At 37.0% G+C, this 23857-nt stretch overlaps 2 protein-coding genes across 4 annotated transcripts in view; one reads left to right on the top strand and one right to left on the bottom strand.

The window, feature by feature from the left end:
- LOC126924568 (suppressor of lurcher protein 1) overlaps window positions 1-23857 on the top strand; it is a 530829-nt gene that overhangs the window by 51063 nt on the left and 455909 nt on the right. The window contains exon 1 of one of the 3 annotated variants that reach the window (XM_050739231.1): window positions 21190-21298. The exons of the other annotated variants lie outside the window; for them this stretch is intronic. The gene's annotated coding sequence lies outside the window, so the exon portion shown is untranslated. Of the gene's footprint in view, window positions 1-21189; window positions 21299-23857 lie in introns of those variants that run through there. 3 annotated transcript variants of the gene reach the window in all.
- Window positions 1-23857, bottom strand: part of LOC126924571 (uncharacterized) — a 131442-nt gene that overhangs the window by 93388 nt on the left and 14197 nt on the right. The gene's annotated exons all lie outside the window — the stretch shown is intronic.

Raw genomic sequence — 23857 nt, 5'->3', positions numbered from 1 at the left:
TTTCTCAAGGAATCGTGGTTGTTTTTAGCTTCCTCGATCGTAATATATTTTTATCTTTCGTCGTGAAAAATCGATCCGTAGTTTTCTCGTGGTTTTCCTTCATACTATGCAGCGTTATTTTAAATTCGCCTTTGCAGAGAGGTCGGAAAGAAATAATTTTCTGACCAGATCTCTAGTTGGACGGCAGCGTAGCTCGTTTCCCTCTTGAAATCAATTTTGCTCCGAAATCCATTATTTTCGTAGAAATCGACATGCAAGATGTCTATGAATTTTTGTTCAATTTTAAGAACATATAATAATCGGTAAAATAAACAAAAGCGATCTTAAAAGGAAACGATTCGTATTATAAAATATTTTCATAAATTAAATGTTGTTTTAGTTATGTACCTCAGTTTTGTTTAAAGAGAGATCTCGTAATATTTCTTTTTTTTTTATAACAAAGAGGCTTGGTTTAACATTCACTACATACTATTCAGAATGTTCGTCGCTCACAAAAAGCTCATCCCTCTTAGCGCTTATGTCGTAAAGCGCCCTTCCCTTTTCAGGATGATTACCCTGGTTGTCCAGATCTTGTTAGCAAGGTCCCTGATGCTACGCATGCGAGCAAAATGTGCGTGGCCAAGAACCAATTATTTAAGACTAGATCTAAATTGATGGTGACCTCTACTTAAGGGGATTAACCACTCTGACAGCTCCAAGAAATTAAATTTTTTCGACATTCATGAAATTTTAAGGTTGCCATAGAGAAACTCACCAATGATAAATGTTATCTTAAAACTTTTCTTATATATTTTCCTTGAAATTATCCTTTTTCGGATTTTCTTCGAATTCTGATTTTATTTCACGTAGCAGGTATATTCTTTTATTTACTGTAAGATCTTCTTGATATTTTAGTTATTTGGTTTTTCAGAAACGTATAAGGTTGACTTTTTGCTAAAATTTCTTTTCCTCTTTAAAGTGCTGCCAAGTGCTGTTTGCCATTGAGATTTTTTAAAAATTCCCTGCTACATGTATGTAAGCAGCAGATTCTAGTTTATAAGTCAAAAAGAATTTTTTATTTCAAACGTTCCGGTTTTTGTCGCCAGTGGCAGTCAGCCATTCGATGTTCTAGCAGAAAAGATCTCAAATATAGCTAATAAATTTTCTATCTTGTGTAGCACTTCGCTTAAAAAAGGAAAAAACGTTGAAAAGTAAGGCTAAAAGCTACGTTCATATCGTCTGAAAAAAAATTGAAACTACTTACGCAGAGAATTCTCTACTTTTGCGCGCCTGAAAATGGTATGCTTCCTTAATGGTTTCGGGGCGGGAGAGGGTTCGATATGTCTGGAGACTATTTCGTCCTGTCGATTCCCCTTTGACAGTTCAACACTCCGATTATTAAATGGTCATCCTAAGCAGAAGGGATTGTAATGCTTTCGCCAATTATACGTTCACACATCACGTTCACACTTGCGGATACATGTCATTTTACAATGAAATGTATCGAGTAATAGCTATAAACTGAATAATCAAGAATACCAGTCAAACACTGCGTTAAACAGAGTTAAGTTAAATCTATAACATTATAATTGCCTCTTATTTTACATATTTTCAGTTTTTCTTTTATACAAAGAATCTCTTTATCAGCTGTGCCATGCTTTTTCGAACACCTATACATATACATATACATATGTATATTTTAGGTTCAGTGGGAGCGGAAATAAATCAAGTTTTATCGAAGCATCGCATATATCAGGACAAAAGTACATTTGGCGATGTAATTTGAATTATTAGCGGGTGCACATGAATAACCGAGTATATGAATATTAAAACACATATGATCGTGGAGTTTGTGGTTCGGTAATTAATGACAATGATAGCGATGAATCATTATCTTGACACTGATAAAAAGTAGCCCGTTTTATTTGCAGCGTGAACGGTTACGGTATGAACAAACGATGTACAAAAAGGTTTTGATAAAGAGGAAATTTAAACTGGAAATTTGTTGTATCCTGAGCCGTGAAGTATTATTCCCGTAGAGAACATAATCTCGGTAACGGACGATCTAACACTTATCACTTCCGCGATCGGAGTTAGTATAATTCTACTCTTTGCAGAAGCTTAAGTTGAAATTTATATGCGAATGGTAGTTTGCGCATTATTATAGAAATTGCAAATCTCGCGACAGAATGATAGGGTTTTTCAAAACTAATGCAACCAAATTTTCTATATCTACGTATACAAATCCATACGCGAATTGTCTCTTCTTGAGCAGTATGAAATTCCATCGCAATTTATACTTTATAAAAATTTGACCATTCGTTTAAGTAGCATGATAGACAATATTTACAGTAACAAATTTATGTCATTTGCAAAAATATAACCGTTAACAATCTTCGTTACACGAATTTATTCGTTGTTTTGTCGAATAATAAATGAATCGCCAATAAGGGACAACTGATACTATTGTTTCTCGCTCTAGATATAACCTTTGCTTGTCCAACGTCTATATTTCTCATATCTTGTTCCTTCGTATGAATTTTCTCTCGTCAGATATATTATACCGTACAGATAGTCGTAGTTTCGGTAAATTTATTTCGATAATTTCCATTCGCGTATTTTTAATTTTATCATTAATAAACGGTATCTTTCCACCATTATAGTTTTCTTTTCTTAAATGGTGTCGTTTTACCATATACACTGTCACGGAGTGTAATATACTTCTTGTGGTTTGAGCATTACACACTCGTTCTAGATAATGGTACGATATTAGTAGCTAATAGTACGAACACTTACAAATGGATTTCATATTGCCTTTCTCTTGAAGTGTTCAAAGTGTTTCAATTTCTTCAATCAGCTTGGTTATAATTTATTTCGAACAGTGCCAGCTTTTTGGTGTTTTCTCTTTCTACTACCTATTTCATTATACAAATATTTAACGTTTCATTTATTTCTTCGTAACTATAATTACATTTATGTAGATAATTCTTTGTCACGCGTGTATCGTACTATTTTGTACGGGTTGTCTTTATTATAAGCATGGTTTCCCTCTTGCGTCAGAAGTTACGATTCAGAGCAGAAAATGACTGTGTACTTAGGTCGAGGATAATGATGTAAACAAGTTTTGTCTGTGCAAATACTCTGTCGTATATAAAATTGTATCTCGTACTGCTTGAAATTCTCAAAAATAAAAATTTTCTTTTCCTACTCGAAATCCTTCATTCACTTTGCGACTCTTTAGGGGAGCAGGACAATCATATGTTGGCTAGAAAATCCAAAGGCTCTGAATATATTCGTAGGATTCACGTTGTGCCAGGCCGGGTCGCGAAAAGAAAATTGCGAGACGACCGAGGATTGGAGCGAGGTCAAGTCACCTCGTTATCGAGCTCTTAAAATTTTCAGGATGAACGGAGGGAGCAAGCCCACGAAGTACTAGCAGTCGTTAACGCTATACTGAAATTTTTAGAGCTATCATCAGTCCTCGTCGGTTGATCCGCTTGTCTGCGATATTCCACAGAAATGTAGGCCAATGTCTTTCGAAAGATTTAACGCTGATCAACAAAAACAGATCCAAGTTGAGACAAATATCCGCATTGCAACGTCGTGAAAATTGTTCCACTTTCAAGTATTCTATACGACAACGTAATATTAAAATGCATAAACATATTTGTGAATAGCGAATTATTATTTGCCAGGACAATTCTTTCTTTAACTTCAAGTCAATTCACTATCTGTCTCCTTAAAGTGTTGCTCGCCATTGCAAATTTCATTTATTTCTATTAATTCTATTCGTACATTAACTTACTTTCTTTTGATCTTCTTTAAAAGATACTTTTGTTATATGAGAAAAATGCATACCATATGATTCATAAGATATTAAAAACATATTTCAAAGAATTTATGTGAGTACATCTTGTAATAAAAACGAACATTCACTAACTATGAGTGGAGGTACTTGTAAGCTCATGCCAGGCGTTCCAGATAAGAACAATAGTCAACAGAGTTTACGTTGACAACTAATATCGAAGTTTCACCAAACTTGTTTATCTTCTTAATATTATTGTCGCGTAACGAGAAAGCGTTGTCGAAATGTATTTTATCGTTACAACAAAGCTTGGTGCCGACGTCTGTTGTTCAGACTCCAACACATCGAACAGAAGGGTCTCGTTCCCTCATTAATGAGAACTTACACATTGTATAACATTTTAATGGATCGTATAACGGTGAAGCGTTGTCCTTTAATAAATATTGCACGTAGAACCGCGTCTGCTCCTCGTCAGACCTAAATAAACAACCTGGAAATTTAACGCGTAATCCGTCGCGATGGAATTATTCCGTGCGTCGAGTAACTTAGGAACGCCGCAGACTAAATTCATAAGATAATTACATTAAATTAATGATCCCCGTGCGTTATGATTAAATTCGCCTTCGTCGTTTTTCAACGGCCGTGTTAAAAACTTATAATGTATCGCGATGTGGTGTTAGTATCCCAAAACAACTTTCCGTTTCTCACCCTTGACTTCATTTTCTCTATCAATGTCATCAGATTACGGATGTTTGCGCGAATTCATATTTTTATGAAAATAATCGAAAGAATAGGACGTAAACAGAAGTTTGTTTTATTTTCTAAATATTATATCGAGTATTTTTGCATCTCAAAAATCTATACAATTATTAAATTATAATATATAATATATAATATAATTTTCCTTTAAACAATTTCTCTGCAATTATTTCATCGACGAATCCAACACTAGGTTTATTTTTTACTTAGAAAAATAGGCTCGAAATAGTTAATCCACATATCTCCGTTTCTAATTTCTCCTAGCTGTATCGCAAATCTTCACGGATAAAGGAAATGTCTGCAACTAGTAATTCGGGATCCTATTTATTAACTATATATCAAACCTATATTTCATTAAAATAAATGCTGTATTCTGCGATGTAAGTTCGCTATCGATAAGTTCTAGGGTAATCGTCGATAATTTAAAAAGTATCGATTCCAGCTCAGAAATTCATTAATTAGGATTAACGAGGTCCCGTACGGAGGTACTGGTTCGTTCATAGAAATTATCTTATGGATACTTCTAGTTGTCAGCGAGCAATCCAATAATCGTAAAATTCTCAGTGCACTCTGTGGAATTAGAAGAGCTTGCGCGCTAAATGCTGGCCGATGCAACTAATGCAGCCTCTGGAGATAACGAAGGTGAGGATTTCTCTTCATCCATGTACCTACATGTTTGTAGCTCGATAACGGTATTTAGAGCTAACTTTGATACCACAGGTGTGGGATACAAAGAGAGAAGTTTGGCGATCTTCTTAGATTGTGTAAATAGGCGGAAGAACGACAAGGAGCGTTAAAATCTTTCGCTAATAGGACACATTTGCAGGAAAAGTTTGGCAACGAAGTCGTCTATGTAATTTCGTTTTCGAACTTTTTCCTGGCAGAGCGTTGCACGAGTGGTTAATTAAATTTATCACCAGGCGATCACAAACAAAGTCTTAAATTAGCAAACTTACCCTATTGCTGTCGAGTTTAGGGCTGTGTTATTTTGGGCACATTTCAAGAGAAAAGACGTAACACGCTCATAAGATCATTTAGCTAGCAGTAAGCTAAATTAGCTCGCAGATATTATGAAAAAATCTACGAACGTCTATGAATAATACGTAGTAATAAACTCTGTAATATATTTTGTATATAGATACACCGATTAAAAATTTATATAGAAATATATATGTTTCGCTTGAAACATTCAAAACGATATCGATTCTAAATATTGTCTGTACCGATAATGAACAAGATTGATTAGCATTGTGCAGATCTTTTATAATTTAATAAATATAACGAATATGAGGAGAAAAGGAATTTTGGAGAAAATGATCAAACGATAAAGGTGATCGTAATTACTCGCTAGCAGAGTGCAAGAACGTTAGCTGCAATGACGAAACGAAGGAACTAGGCAGTCAGCAGTGTTTGGTCCCTTGACAGAAAGGGAACGACGAGAACTGGTTCTGTTAATCGGCTGGATTCGAGTAGCGCTTCGCTTCGGGTGAAACGTACGCGATTGAGAGATATCCTGGCACGAAACACTTGGGAATTACTTTGGAATGGATGTAACGAGAGTAACGTCGCGTCTGTCCGGCAACTTGTACGCGATCAGTCGAAACTTTGGGCTGTATGCCACGTGTGTGTACACAGGTTCGAAAGTCTCCAGGGTTGTATGTAGTTTAGCGTGCAGCTGGCTAATAAAAACGTAGACTTGTAACAGCACGTGAAGTAAATGGCAAGCCCTAATTTCTTTCAACCAAGTTGCTAATACGAAAAATTGGTTTTTGAGCTTGAACTTTATTTAATGCGAGGTGATCTTCGTTCTTATAATTTACAATCGTCAAGCTGCCTCAAAGTTTGATCGTCCTCGTGTCATTTAATTTGTATATACGAGTTTATGTACATTGCGTTTATTTCATTTTTTCTGCTGCTATTTCATTAAAAGGTTTTGCAAAAGTGATTTGCATAAAACGCAAGATCGCGATGAACAGTTGCAATCACGGGATTGTAACGTCACAAAGACAATCGTCTTTGCGGGCGAACACGAGCATAAACTCCGAGAAAAAATCAATCTTCATTTCGCAGAGTATATTTGCTCTCTGCCAAATGGAGGCTCATTAGCTCGCCGCCAAACAACGCGTTGCCTTTCGCTTTTCTTTCTATCTTTTTGCTCCTCTGTTGCCTTCTTCCTGCGCTTCGGCGTCGAATGTTTTATTTTGTAGAAGAGATCAGCATTGTTACGGAAGTGCTTCGCCTCTCGTCCTCTCCTTCTGTCGACTTATGCCTTTTCAGACTGTTGCGAGCGGCTTCCTTTTGTTTTTTCCTTATTTCGCCTTTTTCATTTCCTTTTTCATTGTATTACCTTCTCTTGGCCTACTTTATTTATAGCAAAACAAAGGCTGAAAGTGCGTCAGATTTCGAACTCCTCGAGATGTAAACATAATTTCCAAAGTATCACGCGAAAATTGGAATTACGTTGAAACTTCGATCAATTTATATGAATTTTATTTGTCTGGAGTACGCGTGTTTTGTGTAAAACCAATGTCTCACGCGGTACATGACATATATTCATTGACTACGATAAATTAAAAAAAAAAAAAACAATGACAGTATTATAAAGAGTCTTTTAATATTTAAGGCAAAGCCAGCCCCCTTGCAAAGAATAGTTTCTTAAAAACTGTTTGTCTTCATCGTTATAAAGGAATTGAAAATACTACAACCGCCGTGTAAACGTTTTGTATCTGCAAAAAAGCAAACACGATCGTTTCCAGGAAAACAAAGAGGGAATAAATTTCAAAGGAACGATTCCCTTTGTAGTACTCGTGGCAGTGTTCCTCTCTCGCAGCATCGTTATCGAATTTCGGATGAATCGCAAATTATTGTGCGCACCACGAGCGTAATATCGCGCGCGAACCTTCATTACGAACATTACGCCAGCACGTAAGGGCGCATTCATTACCCGTTTCGCAATGAATTCTCGCATTCTTTTGTACCTTCTTCCCGCTACGACGATACTCGCAAATGAAAACTTCACCGAATTCTCACCTCTGGCGAAAAGGAGTGAAAATTTCACCTGTAGACACGATTTCGCGGTTTCCTCTGTCTTTCTACGTTTCTTCGTTCGTCGGAGTTGCCGAGTTCTTCATTAAAGTTTCCGCCGCTCGCTTTTGTAGTTTTCAGCCAACAAACCCACGAAACTCTCTGCCTTCCACCGGCCACATTACCCTCCCAGTACCATCGACGCGAAGGTGATAAAATAAAATAGTCGACGCTGTGGTCACGTCGAAACGGACTCTTTAAATTGCGCACAGTTCCGTTGTAAGTGAGACTCCATTCGCCGAAATTTTAAATGAAACGTCAAACGTATGCTTCGTTGCTCTATCGGCTTAGATGTTAGATCTACTCCATTCGTGAATTAAACATGCTTGCGTCATAACCGTTTGACTCGAACAATCTGGTAAATTTATCTTCATAATAAAATCTTTAAAATATTTATACTCTCGTGTAATACAATATCGAGTATGAACCTGTTGCATTATTATTATATTACTGTATTGTATTATATGGTACGTGTGTTTAGTGTTAATGTCGCACAGATTGAGTTCCGTGCATATGTTTATGAAATAATTGTAAATATATTACATATAATTTTAGTCGATAATTTAATTTATAATGTTATGTAAATCATAACAAATGCTGTAATTAATATTCCTTTGAATTTCTTGAATGTTTGAAGCTTTTCGACGGTATGACAGATATTAATATGTTACCATTATTAAACGAGGTTTTATTAGTTGTTATGCGTGCTTTCCAATCGTTTAACGTTTGATTGGAACAAGTTGAACTACTGTTACGGCCTGACGATTTAATTCCACTCAGAGAGGAAAAGATTTCATGAATAAAGATATAATAATTAAATTGAGATTAATATTTATAGGTCAGCGACTTAGAAAATTTGTTTTCCCTCATGCCGAGGTACTACGAGCTCGAGTCGGGGCGGAAGTTTATTGCGTTGTAAGGTGGTAAGTCCCAGGAGCCTGTGACAAAGTATAAACTTGTTTTTCCATGTCACATTCGGTGGCGAACGCGTATATCGAAATTTCGCATTTAAAATATTCTAAAGAACGGGTCTTCCGCGGAAGAGTTTGCATCGAAATTTACATGAAACCAAAATTATGTAATTACGTATTTCAAATTGTTTTTCCAATCTAATTATATTCCATCACTTCAAAAGTTCAAACGTTGGAAAGATTCGAAGTAACACTATTTTATTTAGCAAATTGATTTTCCATTTGATTTTGGCAGCTAATCTTCAAAATAATCTACGTTTTATCCAACGAAAATCCGGTCAATATTAATTTTTGTAAATTTTTATAAATGTAGTACCGCCGCAGGATGTAGGATTTGGCCCGTAAAACAATTTACCAACTATACCATTAAACAATCGACAAGCCACGAATCGTAGGTCGACTACCTTTTCACGATTTTATAGTCACGCGTTAAATAGGATAATCAAATGACCTGTAATTTATAAAATTTACTTTTGCAACATTCCGTTCGTTTTATTACTAAATTACTCTATTGCCATTAAACAGCATTTATTAATAACCTGTAACGTACAAAATTTCATTAATAATATTAAATTGAATACTAGGATAATTTCTACTTTAATACTCCCTTTGTTGCAATTTCTTCGACAAGAAATGCACATTTCAACATTTCTTACGGAATTACAAATTATACGCACTCTTGGAAGAATGGCAGGCATCGTGGAATCCAAACACGATCGATCTCTCAACCAGTTTCATACCATGAAAGAATTCTCTCTGAAAGAAGAAATGACTCGCGGAATCTCGTTACGTGATAGGGTTTAAAATATCGACGGGAAAATATTCAACGAACATACCGGATTCTCATGCATTGCTCAGAAGGATAGACGACGGTCGGAGATAGAATCCAATGAGCCAGGCAATTCGCTCTATTCTCAGGAGTATGTAAACCCAACGACCGTCGGAAAATTGCTCTCGCGCTGTTGCTCTTTTTCCTCCGACGAGCCATTGCCTGGTATAGCAATAATTAATAATTCACACGATTTATGGAGCATAAGTGTGTTACGAAAACGGTGCGTTTGTACACAATCGACCGTCAAAGCACGGGTCCCGTGTTCGTTTGCCCGTAACGCAATATCCAGCTGCGAATGCAATATGTATGACTAGCAGGTTCGAGTGCGACTCAATTTCGCTATGTCATTTTACACAGAATGTCACAATTCATATTTCAATTTCCATTCCGTGCCGTACGACGTGGTTACGAATTTTTAAGCGTCATTCCGTCCATACTGCCTACATGTTTATCGTCTATTCAATGGTTATTCAAATAAGGAAAGAGCGATAACTGTCTCTACGATGATAACGTCTCGAAGAAAAGGATGCTATTAAACGAACGGATGGATATACGATGGTGGATAAAGGAAGGTTTAAAATTGATACACTGTGAAGTTTAATAACATTGTACTAAAAATATTTTACTGATGGCAGCTGTACATAAATTCTGTCGTATATACACTATATTTATTCGTTTCTCTTATGAAATGTAAATCCTCTGTTCCGTTTACGGAACACAGAGGTGTGCACGTTTACTGCTCCGAAATTACACCGACTTTATTTGAGCAACGTGAAGCCAAGTACGTAATATACATGTTATAGCTTACATTATATATAACATATCTGTTTTCTAAAATTATGTCGCTTTTCTATGCTTTTTCTTTCATGAACTTTCTCTTGTCCGTCGCTTCTTGACAGAAAGAAATTTCAACTTATTCCAAATATAAAAGATCCCGGTCAAAAATGCAGATATTAATTTACTAAAACTCGCCGCTGTCGCTTGGACAGGCATTTGAACCTTCTTGACAAACCTAACACTTAACACCGTCGCGACAGGTCGCTGGTCCAGCAGCCTGCTCATGAATTCATCAACGCACAGGTTGCCTTCCAAGCGTTATTAAGCAATTATCGTGAACGTGCACGGGGACAGAGCAGCGAATTCGCAGGAATGTCGCGAGGGAGAAAGAGAGACAGAGAGAGCCGGATCGATGTTCACATTTGAAATGTCCGCCACGTCGAGCCGAAAACGCAAGCACATTTTCCGTTCGAATTCCACGTGGACGCCGTACCGGTTCCGTTTATCGGATTGATAACTGGAGACGTGCTGTTAGCTAGGAGGATAAAATCGAAGCAGACGCGGCTTAATTATAGGAGGAACACGGTTTATAATTATTGTGGCCGGTCGCCAGGCTAAAAGCACGTTCGCGTAGGCACGGAACAATGCGGAGAAGAGACGTCCACGTGCGTCGTATGAATAACTACGCTCACGAATTACCCATAATCCTGTAGCGCGATGGCAGAGAAACGAAGAGAGAGAGAGAGAGAGAGAGAGAGAGAGAGAGAGAGAGAGAGAGGAGCTCGCACGAGGGCCACGAGTCTTGACGCATGATTGATCATGGCTAACCTCGTTATACGATTAATGTGAAATAATTACCGGACTAACCAGAATTAATAGTAGCCTGTCCATATGAAAACGGCAGTGATTCCTGCAAATAGAAGGTACACTGGCGCGGCGATATCATGGTCGTGGACTACGGTTAGGCCACATTCAATGCTCGATGTGCCATTGTACAGCGTACGAAGATAATTTCATCACGTTCGCATAGGTTACAACGAGCAGGCCCGCACAAACACGCCAACAAGTCGTTTGTAATCTCGCTAATTTCTTATCGTCTATGGTCACGTCCCTTTGTGCAGGTTTAATGGAGTTTCATCGGAATTTGAGGCAATTAGGTATTAATTAGTCGGCAGTGTTTGCGGTTGATGCACTATCTGTCCTAAGTATTTGAACGTTTCGTGCGATGTTAACTTGTATTGGATGTCTTGCACTGCTTTTGTTTTTTAATTATTTTGTCGTAAATCGGTATAAAATCGATTTGTACGAGTTTTAGTACTTTGAAACTATTTCTATCGTTAATCTTTGAATGAAGGTTTAGAGTAAATAATTGGAACTGATTACTTAAATCAGGTTGAACGATGTTTTATCGATATCAAAGAGATTCGATGAAATTGGTGTAAATGCGTTTAACATTGTGTTCTTTCTCGTTTGAATCATAATATTGTGTGACATCAATAGCCATGGATTGACACGTATATTGACCAGTTTTCATATTGCTATTTATTTACATACGAAGCAATGCGATAGTAATTAAATTGTAAACATGCTAATCTGTTATTCAATTAGATAGATATGAAATAAACAGCGAAAGCTATGGAGCGGAATTAATCATTGGTGGTTTTGAAATGCATAAAATTATCATAATTATACTTTAATAGTTACGTAGCAATTCATTTTATTAGATTAGTAGCTTTTTTTCAGACATTGTAAAACCATTTGAATGGAGAAAGAATAAGCACGTCCGATGGAACTGAACAACACATACACCATTTTATTCAATCAAAATCGATATCCTTCCATGGAAGTGGTATTAAGAAGCTTACTGAACGTGAAATAGAATTATAGAAAAATGAAACAGCAACGCCATAGCGTGTATAAATTGATTTATTTCTGCATCATAAAATCGATATTACTTTTTCATCGAAACAGTCTCTGTGAGAATTAAATATCGCTATTCTGGAGAATTTTGATACGCAAGACAAAGCTCGTAAAACTAACAAGTTAATCAGGTATACGAAATGAGGTAGCAATGTGCTTCGTTCGACGAGTTCTCGCTATTTTCAGACACGCGGAAATTTACAAAAATTGTGCACTTTGCCTCCTTTCATCGCCGCGTTTTATTACAAAATCTACGACCGTAGAATTTAATTCCATTAAAGGTCCCAGCTCATTTTGTATAGCGACTCAAGTTTCTTGTATTCGTAGACATCGATCAAAGAACGCAATATACTTCCGTTTATCGATCATTTCTCGAATCTCCATTATGTTCGCGTGGTTTTATAGAACTGTTTCCGATCCATTAACCCTGCGTCGGACGAGATCGACGTACAAACAACTCGGTCGATTCAATTAGAGATTCAACGATGCTGTGTTTCACTATAGATAATGAGACAGAGGCCCGCCATGGTTTTCGCTTAGGCGAGTTCCATGTACATGCTTGCACGCACATCGTTTAGACCACAATAGCGTTGCAATCCGCTGGAACGAGAAGGGACGATTGCACGAACGAGTGGCTCGGATTTTTACCCTCTCATTCAACTTGACGACGAATCAGAGGTTTCGAAACGTTCTCGACGACAAAGCTACCAATCGTGACTGGAAAGAAAGAGCAGTCATTTCGAATAATTACCGACGCGACTATTCATCATTCGGAAACTACAAAAGTCCCGGAACTGTCAATAAACCGCGGACAGCCTGATACATTCGGAATTTACACGCGTATGTCTAATTTCGATTTTTCAATTTACTCCTGAGAAAATGACGGCTGCACAGATCAACAAACAATCTTGGCAGAATTTTGCATTTTGGGTGATCGAATGTAGAGGGTAATTGATTTCAATTGTTTTAACTTATGCTATGATCTTTGGACTTTTATAGCTCGCTCTTGTTCTCATTCTAGCAAACAGAAAGAATTGTTAATGTTTTAAGGAAATGTTAATTTTCATTTTTGGAAGAGAAAGCTAAGAGAATTTTATCGAGTCATATTGCACGAAGCGATATCGACGTAGCGTAGGAATAATGTGGCGCAGTGAAGCAACATTTACGAAGAAAAGGTGAAAGATTCATTGTAATGAATAAACTATTCCAGTAAATTATGCAACGTAACGTTTCCCGCTGTGCTTGCTATTCATATTTTGAAGCTTATATCCTTTCCAATCGGCATATCGTACCAGTGAGGCAAAAAAACATCATTTTATATTTATCGATCGCCACCTAGATTTCCGCAAACCTAATTTATTATACTCTATTGCATGTTTCTATAAATACGAAGAGACGTTGGTACCATAAAATTTTAATATTGGTATTATCGATATTATCGATAAGATTAAAAGTATCTCGTATATGCAGATGAGTACGGATAAATTATTACACGGAGAAGATGCACATTCTTACAAGATATTGCCGAATATTTAAAATTTCTACTTTATTCGACGAAGTTAAAGCTATTGAAGAATTCAGAAATCCTACTTGCGTTAAGGATGTGCAAAGCTTCTTAGGCATTGCAAGACGCTTCTGTAGAAAAGTTTATGCTTAAATCGTTGAAATATTGACTGTTTTATTACGATCGACGATAAAACTACTGTTTATGTGAAGCGTAATAAAATGATTGTAGCTAGCTTTCACAGAAGAAGGCATTGTAGTCACAGCGCAAAAAATGTTAACGCGTTAAAAATATTCGGTATCTATTCGCTAGAAATACATTTTAATTTGATTATAGATATAGATCTAAAGACCTAGTTTTTATAGACCTATGCCTAGATCTTATTTCATTTTGTCATTAATATGTCATTGAATGTCGCTAATAGATCATCATTCAAATCATTATACTTCTTATGCATTCACCTGTGCAATACTGAAACGTGGAATTATCTTTTCACGATTCATCTTAACAACAATCTTACGTTTTAAATCAGTTGATCCGCTCTATTTCTCTTTTTTTCCAAGTGTTTCTTTCATTTCCTTGGTCTGGCGATCCATCTTGTCGGTGAATTTTTCGCGCGGCCGCAACTGTTTCTCGAAGGAAAATCGTTGCGGAAACACGACGTCTGACCCAGTATACTCCGCGCGGTGACTGCAAAAGCAAGGAAACTCGAACGTTTTCGGGATCAATCCGTTTCACTGTGTACGATTCGACGAACGCGCTGCATCCAACCGTTTTCCGTGTCTTTCTTCAGTTTCCTTTCAGCCTGATACTTTTCGAACTTTCGCCGAGAGATGTATAATATTACTTCCGTGGCTGAGTCTCGCACTGATCTTCGTATTGACGTATTCTTCTTTGATCAACCCAACTGTGCGATGAAATGTCTACAGGAATTCTTTCCCCCCGATTTCCAGTTCCTTTCAGACTCTGTTGGTCAGCTCGTTTTCCAACGCTGGTATCCCAATGCAAATACACCTTTATCAACGTTTTCTTTTCCCCTTTTTCTCTTTCTGGAACGTCGGTGCATTTTTCAAGGCTGTTTCGATAAATAATTCATACGTTTGCTTTTTATCTAATATCAAGTCCGAACACAACTTTGGTATCGTACTGACAACAATCGGTCATTCGAATTGTTGTTTCCTTTGATTGTTAAACATTTAACTATTCTTTTGTGAATGTGAGAGTACGAATTTTTATGTAATTCAAATAATGTCAGAGAATGCCATCCAAAAAATGCTGCGGTAATTCTTTGTTTCGCATCCTCTGGCGTTGTCCTTGTATTATTCGGCGTATGGTATCAACATGATCGATGTATCGTGCATTATGTATGTATAGAAAAAGGTGTACTCGATAGGATTTTCTCGAATCGACATGCTGAATTAATTTTATGGTCACTTCGATGTCACTTAACTTCCTTTATGGACGCTAAAGTTATGGCAGAAATGACATACCGATATGTCAGAAAAGTGACATAAAGGATTATTGCGTGTACTATAATCGATCAAAGAATGAGAAAAAGACTTCAGCAATCCAAGAATTACAGTATTGCGTCCTTCGCTGAACATCGAACGACTCAGTGCCACAGGTTGTTGAAATCGTCTAAATATCCTCTGCTCTGCTAGGGGTAAAGGGAAGTGAGATAAACTCTGTTTAGCCCCTAATACTGATTACTTCGTAATACTTTATCATTCGTTCCTAACGCGAAGTTGCGGGACCAAATTCAGTTTAAACAGGAAGCTACCAGAGAAAAGCTACGAGACGGCGTGGCTGGAGTTGTAGTTTATGTTGCGGTAAACAAATTAGTTAAACGAAGTTAGTATGATAGAGCGAGGGGATGTTTTCGTTGCAGGAAAGTATTATTTGCGTAATTTGTGCTTCAAAAGATTAATAGAACGCTGAAAGCGCGCGCAAGGGATTGTAGAATGTTCAATTAAGAACGAATTAAAATTATTAAAAGCTGCAATAAAAATGTGTCAGAATTAAAAAACATATTCGAACATCGATACGAATAATTTTCAGAATATTGCGATATACCGGCGCGTTATGCCGTAGGAAATTCAGAAATATGTCAATTGAGATTCGATGAATTTTAAAATATTTTTAATAGAATAGTAAATATCTGCATTTGATTCGGTGGAAAAATAAGTATTTGTCGAAACGGTTAGCAACCCAGATCTCTAGTTTTCTAGTTCGGAACAACGTTGCGTGTCTGTATGAAGTTAGTTGTGGCATTATATATACATTGCTGCATACACGATTGGCATTATCGTTGATATCGACTGATTCCATGAAGTGCAAATCGATCGCAAATAAAATGTCGAGCAATGTACGTCGATGGAAATCGTTAAATATTTGCGTTCTGTTGTGCCCGATTGAGGATTCGTTGAAATTGCGTAAATAAATCAGCGAACGAGTGTGTTAGGAAAATTAAATGGATTCGAACTATGCCTAATTCAAAATACGTTCAATTAACATATAGATGAGATTCTTTATCGATAAACGTTTTGAAAAAGTTGAATATTTGAAAGAAATATTCGAGAAACTTTAAATGAAAACTGCTAGAAAATAAAATAAAAAGTAATTAACCACAGAAATAGCAAACTGTTTCAAACATTTCAAAACTCTATAAACTCGGTCAATATAACAAATATTCTCGTGAAAGGATTCAATCATTTCTTTAATCACGGAAACGAAATGCAATTTGGTCATAGTTGGTGCCTTTTTTCTCTTCACGATGCATCAAAAAGAAGTTTGTTTCGCTGTTTGCTTTCGATATGGTCGATGTTTCGACTGTTCGATGGCGCGCACCGCTGGACGTCGCGTGCGTTACTAGATGTATAAACATTTATTTTACGGGTGTTTCGTGAAAGTAATTTCACCGGATCGTCTATCACGTAGATTTGTTGCACATCGAAACTTCCAATCCCTTCACGCATATGCATCTTCGATCGTTATAGCTACGACGAAAGTTTATCGTTTCTTACTTCGCCGTATAATTTAGTGCCGTGCCGAAGTTTACGATTGCTTCGCTGGCTTGGAACACCAAAAACGGAACGCGCTTTCTGCAGGCATAATTTTCTGTTTTTGTCTTGCTAAGGTATCGCCGTGCTTCGTAAATCCTGTAATCTATCAACCTTTTTGCGCGTGTCTTGGCCTGTTACGCCGGCAGACGCTAACTGATGCACTGTAGCTGTTCGCATTTGTTGTGGTTTGTTTGATGTTCGACTTTTTTCCATACAGTTTTTACCTCAAAATATTCTGTTTGTCGGTTTTTCGATGATTTTTTACGATTCCGGTATTTGCGCTTTCTTTAATAATCTCAATTACACTGCAGACCAGAAGGTTAACATTGTGTGTGATCTCGTTAGATTCTCAGGAATACGATTAAAGTTCTTCAAATCTGACGAATGACACATAAAAGATACTCTGTAGCAACGTAATATCCAGCAATAAGGTGGAATTTGATTGTTGATTTTTTACCATCGCATCTGATTTTTTATTTAAATATACCATTATCTTCCTGTATCTCGAGTCGTAGACACAGTGACGTAGACAGCACGTGCTGCAAGATGAGTTTTAGGAAAAAAGGGGATGCTATGAGGAATGTATAAATATTAAATGATATACAGAATAGCAAAGTTAGGGTTGCTCGAACTTTCTTTCTTACGACAAGTAAATTTCGTAAGTACTTAAAATTCTAGTCGTTTGGATTTTAAACGCGAGAAAAATTCCATTTCTTTTTTTCAGCTTGTACAACTAAAAGAATGCATAAAAATGAAGAATGAAAATTTTGTATTTTTTTAATTTTATGCCGCGTATCTTTCTTACATCAATCACGTTCCTTTATTATTACGTTTCATTTTGTAATATTCTAAATATATAAATAGTACCTTTATTTTTAATCTGTAAGAGATTGGGATTTTTGAAGCAGGCGAAAGGAAGTGAAAAGAAGAAAAAAGGAAGAGACGAGGGCATGAGTTTTCTCAGCGTATTTTCCTCGCGAGAACGAGTGTTTATAATCAAACAGTGATATACCAACGATCGTACCCTGTGGCACAGAAAATCCCGTGGTGCGAAGTAAATAAGAGTACTCGTTAGTTCCGTTCTTCTGCCTGTCTACTATCTCCCACGTTTGTGCGTCGCTTTCGAAGCTTGGTGGGTGCTGTTCCGTAACGCTTCACCTCCTGAATTTCTTGTTCGAATACTGCCGCTCTGGAATTTCTGTTCGCCGTTTGAACGTGCTCGTTTCGCGAGAGCTGCGAGCCTTACCCCGCCGATGCGATGGCTGCGGGCTGTTCGCGCGGAAAGGACAAAGTTTAGCGCTTTCCGTGAGGCGCGTGTTTCCGTGGGCGCGCGTGAATTATTTCCTCGATGATTTACTTCAGTCCAAAATCACGATATTCGTGCGGAGGTAAATTACGCGCGGAAGCGGCTTCCCTCGATACCTTCGGCCTTTTCAAGAATATCGATCATATCTCAGCAGCGGTGCGTTCTATCGGTCGCGTCGATTACACGCGCGTCGATTATTTCTCTAGAAACTGTAATTTATTCGCACGATTCTGTTTATTCGCAGTTGCTTGTGATTATCGTTTCCTTTAGCGGGATAAATTATTCTAGACACGCGACAACATACACTGCTGATTAGAAGCATCAGAATATTGGTGGCAAAACGAAGTTCGCAAATCGTTGGAGACAAATCATTATTGTTACTACGTGTGAAACAGTTCACGAAAAAACGAGAATATGCGGAGATATTTTAACAGTCACGTTTGGAACGTTTTACTAAAAAATGAGAGTATGTGAAAATATTTTTGTAGCCGCGGCATATCTTTGAAAAATATGTCAAAATAATTCAAGGGTTTTTGTAAATAAATAACTCTGCACATTGTTGCCTGGAATCGAAACATTTGTAGACACAACGTTCGTTCTTCTTCTGAGATTTGCTTTATGGTGTGTACACTTTGTTTTGTAACAAAATAAACCGTTGATTTTGAAATTCTTTTTCATGTCATTAGAACTGTGTTATTTAATAGTTTAGCAAATCTAGTTTCCTCTTTTTAAGCATCTATCTCTTTTACTTACTAGAAAAAAAAAGGAATCGGAGTTTCTTCAACTTCCATCACCTTTCGAATCAGCATTTAACAAATAAATTTTCAATTTCGACAAAAGCGTATCTCGACCACTCTTTTCTATTGGTTCAACCTCCACAGCATACCTCTGCTTGTTCTCTCAGGTCAGCTCAGACCTCTGTTCACCGCGAAATCTATTGAAAATTCAAATTGAACGAGATCCAAAGCAAACAGCACCTCTCACGCATCGGTACGCGTGTGACGACCGCATGTTCCATCAACGTGTGTTGTCCTTTTGAACCTTCGTTTGCGTTTAACCATACGGACAAGTGTTTTCGAAGTTCTCTTTGCGATAGTCTCTGCAATTATAATTTTCATCTTAACTCTAATTTTAATTTCATAAAATAGAAACGAAAAGATATCCAAGCAGCGTATAATCCGAAATGTTCAAATTGTTACGCGTTCGAATGAACGGTTTTGTATCATATCGACAGAGATATACTAACAATACTGTCTGCTTAAATTTCGTAATACAAATATTGAATCTCAACAGAGTGGATAGTCTTCAGGGGGAGTTTATTTCCAAATAAACGACTCAATGCAATGGAAATTTTCAGGATGATACAGCGCAGTGTAAATCGATATAATACACAATATCTAACGAATCCAAATTTTCCAGATTTATGACAGCAGTCATTTTCATAATTGCCAACATAATTTATGGGATTGATGAATTATACACGCGTAGTACGTGTGTTGCACATTGGAAGAGGAGTTTCGTTGAAAGCTTCGTTGAAAGCCTTTTTGCGATCGATGCACACACGATATACAGGATGCACTCGACATTTCGTGTTGTTGCAACAATATCGCTGATGCTGTTTTTTTTTCTTTTTTTTTTTTTTCAAGAAAAATGCGAATCTAAGCGCGAACGTCGTGTTCACCCCCTACTTCTACGTTGTATAACTTACAATTATTTAAAGGTCGATCGTACGTACATTTTTTTCTGAATTTCTGAAAAATCGAATGAGAGTTATAGAGTCGAGGGAAATATTCATTAATGAATATTTGACAAACAAAGACATACCGATGCATTTGTTGTTATTCTGTAAATTAATGTTTACACAGTTGCTTTCGCAACATCCTTTTTTTTTTTATTCGAAAGAGGTATCAAATTTTTCAAGTAATATCAGGAAAATGAAGTGCAAGAGGCAGAATTTCTTAGTTCAATTTCCTCAGTTTTTTGTTCGAACTTTACGATGAAGGAAAATTTATTTTCTACTCGATTCATTTGCTTCATTATTAACTTCTCGTACTGTTTGCTTACCTGCTTATACCGTACATTTATAACAATCAATTGAAGTTTCAGTAATTTGGAAATAAATTATTAATGCGTAAAGTTTACAACGAAACGTTTTACTTGTGCTATATTCGTATTGAAAATCATCCTGATAATACATCCTGAAAATTTCCGTGGTTTCTGCTGCATTTGACTTTAACATCGCGTGTTCGAAATGTTATATAAATATGGTCGGACGTATGCATTATATAACATTATATTCATTGTTTTAATCGCGTTTCCTTTGATTGAGATTGAAATTATCAAATCCATCAAAATGTCAGACACAGATCTATTTTTATAATTACTAGAATTACCATGCTGATGATATTAAACAATGAATATATTCTACTTACCGAGATAGAAACATAATTATAATATATACATATCCACTTGTTTTTGTTATATCGCTTTAATTATAACGAATAAAATATATAATATAAAATGCAAACTAAATCTCATAAAAGTCAATTTCCCTGTCAATTTATACTTCAATATTTCAAAGTTTAATTTCAAAAAACCTTTGACCTCGAACGATATATTCTAGTTCTTTTACATATTTGTGCGTTAAAATGATCGATATTTTCTTTCATATACAGTGGCTACAAAAAATCTTGCACACGTCCTTATTCTTCAATGAAGCATTTCCTTTTTTATCAGATTATACTTTTCACTTTCGTGGTATCAAATTGTTTTTTATCATACGAGGATACTAACGAATAACACGAAATCTAATATTCTTGCAAATAATTATTCAGTATGTAAATGCTATAAAAGAATGGTGTGACTATACTTTTTGCAGCCACTGTATTTATTTATAGAAAGAAAATAACAACGTAACGGCTTCACGCGTGAGTAGCAATTAGTAAGGTAGTCGATCCAAGAACGATAATAATTGCGTAGAAGGCTATTTTGTGCAGCGGCGCGAGTCTCGACATAAAAGTGGAAAAAATAGCTCGGGTATTCCTGGCACGCTTTATTAATTAAAAACGCCAGTCAGTCGAGACTTGCATTACATTTTCCACGGCTATTCATCACGAAGGTCATAATCTTGTTGTTGGAGGCGGTCGACCAAATTCACAGAATTACGCTGGTTATTATAGCGAGTGGAATGTAGTGGGTCAGTTGACAAAACGCATCCGTCCTGGACTTCGGGGACAATTGTTTCATACTTGCCTGTTACGTCAAGCCAACTTTTAATCCCTGACGTAACCCTTTTTAAAGTTAAGTTTGTTCTCGATTATTTTATGTGCAACTGCGTTTGTGCTCAACTCTGATAGAATATTTTTAAATACGCAGGATGGAATTTGTAATTAACGGGCATTTTAATTACCTGCTTCTACATATTCTGGTAAAGTCTTAAGTCAAACATGTGGCAAATTCATGCGAATGTTTGTTAACTGTAACGCTTTTTAATTTTGCTTCCATCATTTTTGAAACATTATATTTCATGATAATATTTGGTATATCGTTAATTTAATTTCTTTTATAACATAGTAAAAGCTTTTCTTATAAAATGACTCTCTTCGCTCGATACTACCATTTATTCGTACTACTTTCACAACGTAACGCTACGATTGTTCGCCCACCCTGAAGCTCACGATGAAAATTAAAAACGCAATTGAGGAAAGTTCTCTCGAAATATACGTACGAATAAAACTTTGTCCGCTGATGCGAACTCGGCTTTGCCACCTGCGTAGTTGAATGTTCGTATCGCCTAAGAATTAAATATCGAATTGCTTCTCTCGTCCAAAAGGCGGTCTAAAGCGATCTGGTTACCTGCTCGCGGCCACTTTGGCCTGCGAACGAGAACGCGATATAATATTTCGTAAAACGGCTGACACACGCCGTCATTTTCCACTCTAGTTTGCTACAAAGCGCGTGGAGACGAGTAAAAAGGCTGGCCGAGCCTATCCGACGTCTGTGCACACACCAGGATGTCACTCGTGAGAAAGCGGCGTTCGTGACCTGACGCGCAAACAATGTACCACCGAAAAATATTTCTTCCTGCTTTCTGACTATAGCGCAGTAGCGAACCGCTTACCAGTTATACACGCGCTTGAAACTCGAGCTGAAAGTTTCCGGCGACGCTCTTTGCTTGGAGAAAGTATTGTTTTCGCGTCGCAAAATGCCCCCTTTCCGAAATTCGCCGCTCCAGGGCTTGTCTGTGCCTCGCTTGTCAACGAGTTTCTGCTACGAAGAACGCGGAATCATCGTGAGCTTGGCGTTTTCGATTCTAAATAGTTGTACGAGCAAGCGGAGCACGTGCGATATCGGAGGAGTTATTATGAAAAGCGATTATGATAAGTAGACCGCGGACTTGTGTGGATTTATGGAAAATTTGAATCTGCAAAATGCACAGAATGCGTTAATATTCAAAAACGTGTAAAATATACAAAGTACAGTGATTATTATAATGTTAAATTGAGCGAGACAGGTTTCTGTTATATTCGTAAAAATATGAAATTTCATAAGAATCCGTGAATGTCGCGTATAAAACCAAATTTCAGAAAACTTGCAGGGAACATCGCTTTTAGTCTTGCCTCAATCTGTCACACATTTAATAAGCTCAAGTGCCCAGAAATTACTCACAAATAATCGTAATAAATTAATATTAGCTTTTACTCTCCTACAGATCCGATTCGATGTAATTTGGTTCGAAATAATATCGTTTATCTTGGATTGAAAAATATGTTATTCGTCGATCTGGCATGCAATTTGCGCTAATCTCATATATCAAATCTATTGGAAAAGGCATTACAAGATACAAGATGTCAATACCATAGAGCATTACTAATTGAAACGAGAAATAATGAAAAACTGTTGGTACAATGAAATAAAGAGATCATTATTGAGTTACGTTGGATATTGTAGATTGATACGCGGAATAATTGAAATGGGAATTTTCAAAAGTACATTAGCTTTCGCCGAGCAACATATGATGTAAATTTTACATGATTTAATTTTATCACGTATAAATTATTTATCATGAAAGCTGTTGACGTATATATCTTCGTTAATTATTTAACATTTTTAATATGTCATGTAGAACTTTTACAGGCATTAAATACAATTCATTTTTCTTAATAGCATCTATTCTTACTCAATAGCATCGCTTAAAAGACCTTTAAAACAATATTTCGACCGTTCGCTCTCTTTTATCGACCACGATCGAACATCGATTTTCTAATCAGAAGTTATTTATTGCGCATCGGTATCAGTTGGGTAAAATGGTTTCCGAGTTGGCTCGAGGGAGTGCGAACTGTTTTAGTTTTCTACCGAGGGAAAATGGCAACTTTATATCTCCATTCTCCTTCCGGGCGTGCGAGCCTCGCGCTAAAAATATAAGTTTCTTCCTGTTCTACTTCCCTAATCTTCCGTTCCGAGTCGTAGGAAACTCGCGGAGAAGCGTGCAATTTTCGAAGACACGCTTTCCCCTTTTTCTTCCGTTTCTTTCCGTGCGAAATCTGTCGCGCAAGTTCGCAGCGGTATTGCACGGCAATGAACGATTTTTCCATCGGCGGCGAGAAATCGACTTTAAGTGTTGTATCGAATTGGCATACGAATCTCTCATTACGCGGATCGATCGTACTCTCTGAGCGGTCGACCGTTCCGAAACTCGAAGAAATAGGAGAATAAATAAACGGCGGAATCGATTACGAGAGTATCGAACTGCATCGCTCCCTCTTGGTTGCTGCTCGCGACGGGTTTCGCGAGCCAATCGAACGAGAATTTTCATCGTTCGCGATAACTCAGACGAGATACATACGGCGATACTTTGG

The sequence above is a fragment of the Bombus affinis genome, chromosome 14 (genome assembly GCF_024516045.1).
Source record: "Bombus affinis isolate iyBomAffi1 chromosome 14, iyBomAffi1.2, whole genome shotgun sequence".
Lineage (NCBI taxonomy): Eukaryota > Metazoa > Arthropoda > Insecta > Hymenoptera > Apidae > Bombus > Bombus affinis.
This window is presented reverse-complemented; position numbering and strand designations above follow the sequence as displayed.